Raw genomic sequence first — 7,155 nt, forward strand, 5'->3', positions numbered from 1 at the left:
CTAAAATCCCACCTTCTATAGCATATCTTCCCAAACACCTCTAGATTCCAGTGCCTTCCCTCTGTCAGTTCCTATTTATCTTTTGTATAGCTTCCTTTGTATATATTTTGTTTGCATGTTATCTCCTTCCTTAGGTTGTGAATCACTTGAGGGTAAAAGCTGTCTTTATTCTCTTTTTGTATCCCTAGCACTTAGTGCAGTGCATGGCACATAGTAAGTGTTTAATAAAATTTTATTCAGTATCAATATTTTGATTTATCTGTGATCTCATTAAGGTAGGCATCACATCCCCCAGTACAGATCACAGACCATCCATGGCTTGTCATCCTGAATGACTTTTCCCATGTCTTTTTATAAATGCTGTAGGAAGAAATCCCTTGATGTACCTGAGTCTTTTACCTATTTGGGAGATTTTTGTTGCTGCCCTTCTTTGTTATTCTGAATGGATAATCCTATCAACAAAGGTTCTATTCTTGGAGCATGTGCAGGGATCACAAGGTTAGTGACCCTGTCTCTGGAAATTTTTCATGACACGTAGTAGAAAATCACTGGTGTGGAAGCCAGTCCCATCCATTTCATGCCCCCACAAAATTACAGAGACCTGCTTATCAAATGTCTACATATTTCCCCTTCATGTTGTTTTCATGATTGGGATGTCATTGGCTAGACCCATTCCATTCCTAATTACATGTCAATAATACTTGTATTCAATATTCCTTACTCTTAATCTTTTAATACTACATAAGTATTATTCCCAAACACGGAATGCTCAGCTGTTGCTATGTCTCCTTCTTGCTTTTTGACTGACATAAATTCATTCCTGGATATGTGTCATTGAAAATGTACTTTATGCGACTTAATGTGAGTAAAACATTGTTGTTAATGTGCTGCTGTCTACTGACACCTATTATGAGTCTCTTAATTGCCCTTTGGGCAATTTCTAATTACTACATTCTCCTCTGACACCACATTGTTCCCTGATTTATGGCACCTACTGATGATCATCGTTGTGCTGAGTGCATCAAGCCCAGATTAATATTTCAAAGCCTCCTCAGTGAATTCCTTGGTCATTCAAAATCGGGCAGAAAACACTTCATTTTAGCTGGTATGACTTCCTTAGCAGGGCCACCTCTAGGATATATGAAACTCTGGGCAATTTTTTAAATGCGATCTCTGTCCATGTTATCTATTTGAGTAAAAAATAAGTTTTACAAAATTCATGAGACCATGTGAGATGTAATAATAAATTGATAAATACTTAGAATAATTAGATTAGAACATTAACTTTTCAAAAGAAGTATTGTGATTTAAAATAATGAGCTGAATGTTTTGTATATTTTGTATATTTGATGAAAACACTTATAATTTTGATTTTCAAAATGAATTATTTTATCTGATGTTTCCAAAAAGAGAGCACTATGAAATGTAAAGATAGTATCAACATTTTCTCTTCTGCTTTAGTTTTACCACCTATGTGCCAAATAATATTTTAAAATGACAATTTAAACTTAGTGTAAGATGAGAGAAAACTTATCATTAAAATTATCTGCTATTTAAATAATTATGATTATTGGGGCTTAATATGAAGGGCCTTTCTTTTTTAACATGAAATGCACCAAAACAGAGTTCCTATCTACATTAACAAATGTTACCATAAGACAATATGATATTAATAGTGAGAATAGTAAAATAATGAATATATAAATAGATTCCAAAGAATCTTCTGACACACTGCAATCTCCATTATAGTCCAAAAACAGTATAAAACAATGCAATAAATAGTATGAGAAGTTGTATTGTGTGGGATGAAAGACCCTCACCAATTATAAAAAAAAATAATTTTTAATAAAGAACCATCTCAAGGTGGGAACAATTAAATTTTATTCAGTTCTCACAAGAAAAGGGTGTCCTCTGCCAGGATGGGATTATCAGGAGAAGGCAAAGACACAAGGAATAAAGCACAAATAAATATACACCTAACTCAAGAAAATTCCATTTGCCTCACTCCCTTCTCACCATTAGGTGGAAGGTGGGTTTACAATCTGAGCTTGAAAAGCTAGACAAGAACTGGGAAACCAAGCACCAACAATCTAACCCCAACTTTCTCTAGTTAATAATTGTTGCTGAGGTGGCATCTATAAATCTAAAGAAAAAGAATAAGGAAAGGGGAGGGGAAGACCTTCTCTTTTATTTATTTATTTATTTTTTTTACAGTAAAAGAAAAGCAGGTCACAGTGACCTTATTCTCACTGGGTAAATCTTTAAACCAGAACCAGAAGAAAGAACAGGAACTTCAGGGAAGAAGCTGAGTAATCAAATTCTCATAGATTCAAACTTATCCCATTTCCATTTTCTCTGTATACTGATTCTCAAACATTTAAGATATAGATACATATATATTCCCTCTAAAGTCTTCACACTTTATTCTCTCACTACCTCACACAGTATCAACATAATATCAAGTCAGTACTATATCTAATGAGGATAAACTAGAGTAGGGCTGCCCAAAATATGGCTGTGGGCTGCATGTGGAGCACAGTGTGATTTCATGCACCCACCTGGGTTTTAATTTTCATGAGCAAAAAAAAATAAAATAATAATTTTCATGGAATGCGCGTCAGAATTTTAATTCCATCACTTATAAATAATCTCATTATTGTTGATTTTCTTTGGTGTTTTTAAGCAGTATTATGGACAGAACATATTGCATGAATTTTTCTTTTTTTTTTCTTTTTAATTTATTTCATATATTTAGTTTTCAGCATTAATTTTCAAAAGAGTTTGAGTTACGAATTTTCTCCCCATTTCTACCCTCCCGCCCACTCTAAGGTGGTGTATATTCTGATTGCCCCATTGCCCAGTCAGCCCTCCTTTCTGTCACCCCACTCCCCTCCTATCCCCCTTTCCCTTCTTCTCTTGTAGGGCAAGATAAATTTCTATGCTCCATTGCCCGTGTATCTTATTTCCTAGTTGTATTCAAAAAGCTTTTTTTGAACATCTGCTTTTAAAACTTTGAGTTCCAAATTCTCTCCCCTTTTCCCTCCCCACCCACACTCCCTAAGAAGGCAAGCAATCCACATGCGTATCATTATGTAAAACCCTTCCACAACACTCATGTTGTGAGAGACTAACTAAATTTTGCTCCTTCCTATCCTATCCCCCTTTATTGAATTTTCTCCTTTGACCCTGTTCCTTTTCAAAAGTATTTGTTTTTGATTACCCCCTCCCCATTTGCACTCCCTTCTATTGTCCCCCCATTTTTATTTTCTTCGTCCTTCTTTCCTATGGGGTGAGATACCCAATTGAGTGTGTATGGTATTTCCTCCTCAGGTCAAATCCGATGACAGCAAGATTTACTCATTCCCCCTCACCTGCCCCCTCTTCCCTTCCTACAGAACCACTTTTTCTTGCCACTTTTATGTGAGATAATTTACCCCATTCTATCTCTCCCTTTCTCCCTCTCTCAATATATTCCTGTCTTATCCCTTAATTTGATTTTATTTTTTTAGATATTATCACTTCATATTCAACTCACCCTGTGCCCTCTGTCTATATATATATATATATATATATATATATATATATATATATATATACATATACATACACACACACACACGCACACATATATATGTATATATGTATATGTATATATATGTGTATATATATGTATATATATACACATATACATACACCTCCATATAAACATACATACACACATATGTATATATATACATACACACATATATATGTGCACATTCCTTTCAGCTACTCTGATACTGAGGTCTCATGAATCATACATATCATCTTTCCATGTAGGAATGTAAACAAAACAGTTCAACTTTAGTAAGTCACTTAGGATTTCTCTTTCTTGTTTACCTTTTCATGTTTCTCTTGATTCTTGTCTTTGAAAGTCAAATTTTCTATTCAGCTCTGGTTTTTCACTTAGAAAGCTTGAAAGGGCTCTATTTTATTGAAAATCCATATTTTGCCTTGGAGCATGATACTCAGTTTTGCTGGGCAGGTGATTCTTGGTTTTAATCCTAGCTCCATTGACCTCCAGAATATCATATTCCAAGCCCTTTGGTCCCTTAATGTGGAAGCTGCTAGATCCTATGTTATCTTGATTATTTTTCCACGATACTCAAATTGTTTCTTTCTGGCTGCTTGCAGTATTTTCTCCTTGACCTGGGAGCTCTGGAATTTGGTGACAATATTCCTAGGAGTTTTCTTTTTGGGAACCTTTTTCAGGAGGCGATCTGTGGATTCTTTCAATTTCTATTTTACCCTCTGGCTCTAGAATATCAGGGCAGTTCTCCTTGATAATTTCTTGAAAGATGACATCTAGGCTCTTTTTTTTGATCATGGCTTTCAGGTAGTCCAATAATTTTTAAATTATCTCTCCCACATCTATTTTCCAGGTCAGTGGTTTTTCCAACGAGATATTTCACATTGTCTTCTATTTTTTCATTCCTTTGGTTCTGTTTTACAATATCTTGATTTCTCATAAAGTCACTAGTTTCCACTTGCTTCAATCTAAATTTTAAGGTAGTATTTTCTTCAGTGGTCTTTTGGACCTCCTTTTCCATTTGGCTAATTCTGCCTTTCAAGGCATTCATCTCCTCATTGGCTTTTTGGAACCCTTTTGCCATTTGAGTTAGTCTGTTTTTTAAAGTCTTGTTTCCTTCAATATTTTTTTTCAGTATTTTTTTTGGGTCTCCTTTAGCAAGTCATTGACTTGTTTTTCATGGTTTTATCACATCCTTCTCATTTGTCATCCCAATTTTTCCTCTACTTCTCTAACTTGCTTTTCCAACTCCTTTTTGAGCTCTTCCATGGCCTGAGCCCAGTTCATGTTTTTCTTGGAGGCTTTTGTTGTAGGCTCTTTGACTTTGTTGACTTTTTCTGGCTGTATGTTTTGGTCTTCTTTGTCCCCAAAGAAAGATTCCAAAGTCTGAGACTGAATCTGAGTGCGTTTTTGCTGCCTGGCCGTGTTCCCAGCCAACTAACTTGGCCCTTGAGTTTTTTGGTGGGATATGACTGCTTGTAGAATAAAGAGTACTTTGTTCCAAGCTTGAGGGGATGCGTCGTTGACTTCAGAGGTATTTCTATATAGCCTGCTCTGCTACACCAGCACTCCTCCTTCCTTAAGAACCACCAGCCTGGACCTGACTCAGATCTTAAGCAGGCTCTGCACTCCTGCTCTGATCTGCCACTCAATTCCTCCCACCAGGTGGGCCTGGGGCCTAAAGCTACTGCAGCTGTAGTTCTGTAGCTGCACCACCTCCATTGCCCCAGGGTGCTGGCTGAACTGGGAACTCTTTTCACTCTGTTCCCTCCTGCTTTTCCCACTTACCTTCCCTGTTGTCTTTGGTGTTTGTGGGTTGAGAAATCTGGTAACTGCCACAGCTCACTGATTCAGGGTGCTAGGGCCAGCTCACCCTGGCGCCAGGTCTAGTTGGTCCTGCTGCTGCCTGTGCTGGGCTCTGCCCTGCTCTGCTTCCAACTCCGTGCGTGATAGACCTCATCCAGCGACCATCCAGGCTGTCCCGGGCTGGATCCCTGGTTCCCTTTGATATTTTGTGGGTTCTGCAGTTCTAGAATTGGTTCAGAGCCATATTTTATAGGTTTTTGGAGGGACCTGGTGGGGAGGTCACACAAGTCCCTGCTTTCCAGCAGCCATGTTGGCTCTGCCCCCAGGGCTCCTCCCCAGGAAATTTTCAATTGATCTGTGGAATGTATTCCATCAGTATGATGTCAGTATGCATTTACCTTAATAGTGTTGTGTTGTCACTTTGTTGTTTTGTATTTGCTTTTGTGCTTTGTGCCTTCACCTGTTAATGTTGATGACATACCTTTCCCTGCTTTCTATTAGGGTACCATATTTTTTATTCTGGGTGTGACCCTTGAATAATTATTTTGTTTTAGTGAGGCAGTAAGACAACCTAAGTTTGGACAGCCCTGAACTAGAGTATTTTCCAAATAGCTTAGGGATAAAGTAAATATTTCCTTTATTACCATTACTATTTGCTACAGTACTAAAAATGCTAGCTATAGTAATATCAAGAAAAAGATAACAAGCATGGAAAAAGAGGAAAAATAGGGTATATTGCAGATGATGCGATAGTTTCCTTAATGAACACTAGTCAACAACAACAATGAATTAAAACGATAACTTCATTAAAGTTGAAGGACATAAAGTAGATCCACATGAATGATGAATATTTTTGAATATTGTTAACAAAATACAGCAGAAAGAAAAAAAAGTAATTTCTATTTAAATAACTACAAAATTTGTAAAATACCTTGGATCAATCATACCTGCTTAGACACAAACAGGAAATATATGCATACTCAACATAGACAATGAAATAATTGGAAGAACAGTCATTATTCATGGGTAGATCAAGTCAACATAAACAAAATGTCAACATAATTTAAATTAATTTATTTGTTCACTACCATGCAATTCAAACTACAAAGGATTACATTATATAGCCACAAAAAATGAATTTCATTTTGAGGAACAAAAGGTAAACAAAGGATAAACAAAAGTAAATGAAGGATCAAAGGAAATAATAGAAAAAATGTGGGAAGGAAGTGGGCCCCACAGTATCGAATCTTAAACTATAGTGCAAAACAGTAATCATCAAAATGTTTTGTTATTTGTTAATCAGTGCAAGTGATCATTTAATGGAAGAGATTAGATAAAAATATACAAAACCAAACAAGGACAGTAGCCTAGTTTTTGACAAACTCAAAAATCCTTAATATTGGGTGCTTCAAGACACTATATTCCACATTCTCTTCCACATTCTTCTTTTCAGAATATTACTGCTTTTTTTTTAACATTATTCTTTATTGAATTATGTTGCTTACCCTCTTCTGTATTGATTCCCTTCTGCCCATGGGATGTGGTCCAGTTGCCTTATGAAATTCTTCAGTGGAAGGAACTCCTTCCAATGATGCATGTCCACAAGAGGATTGCTTTAGTGGACTAAGGAATTGAATGACTTGCCTGTTATTTAACATGTAATGTATTTGAATTAGGTCTTGGACCTATGACTTCCTGATTTCCAGGCTACCCTCTGTCTAACATAACACACTGACTCTTTTATTTTTAAAGCTAAAATCACAAATGTCTGTCAATCTATT

The sequence above is a fragment of the Trichosurus vulpecula genome, chromosome 4, assembly GCF_011100635.1.
Source record: "Trichosurus vulpecula isolate mTriVul1 chromosome 4, mTriVul1.pri, whole genome shotgun sequence".
NCBI classification, from domain to species: Eukaryota; Metazoa; Chordata; class Mammalia; order Diprotodontia; family Phalangeridae; genus Trichosurus; species Trichosurus vulpecula.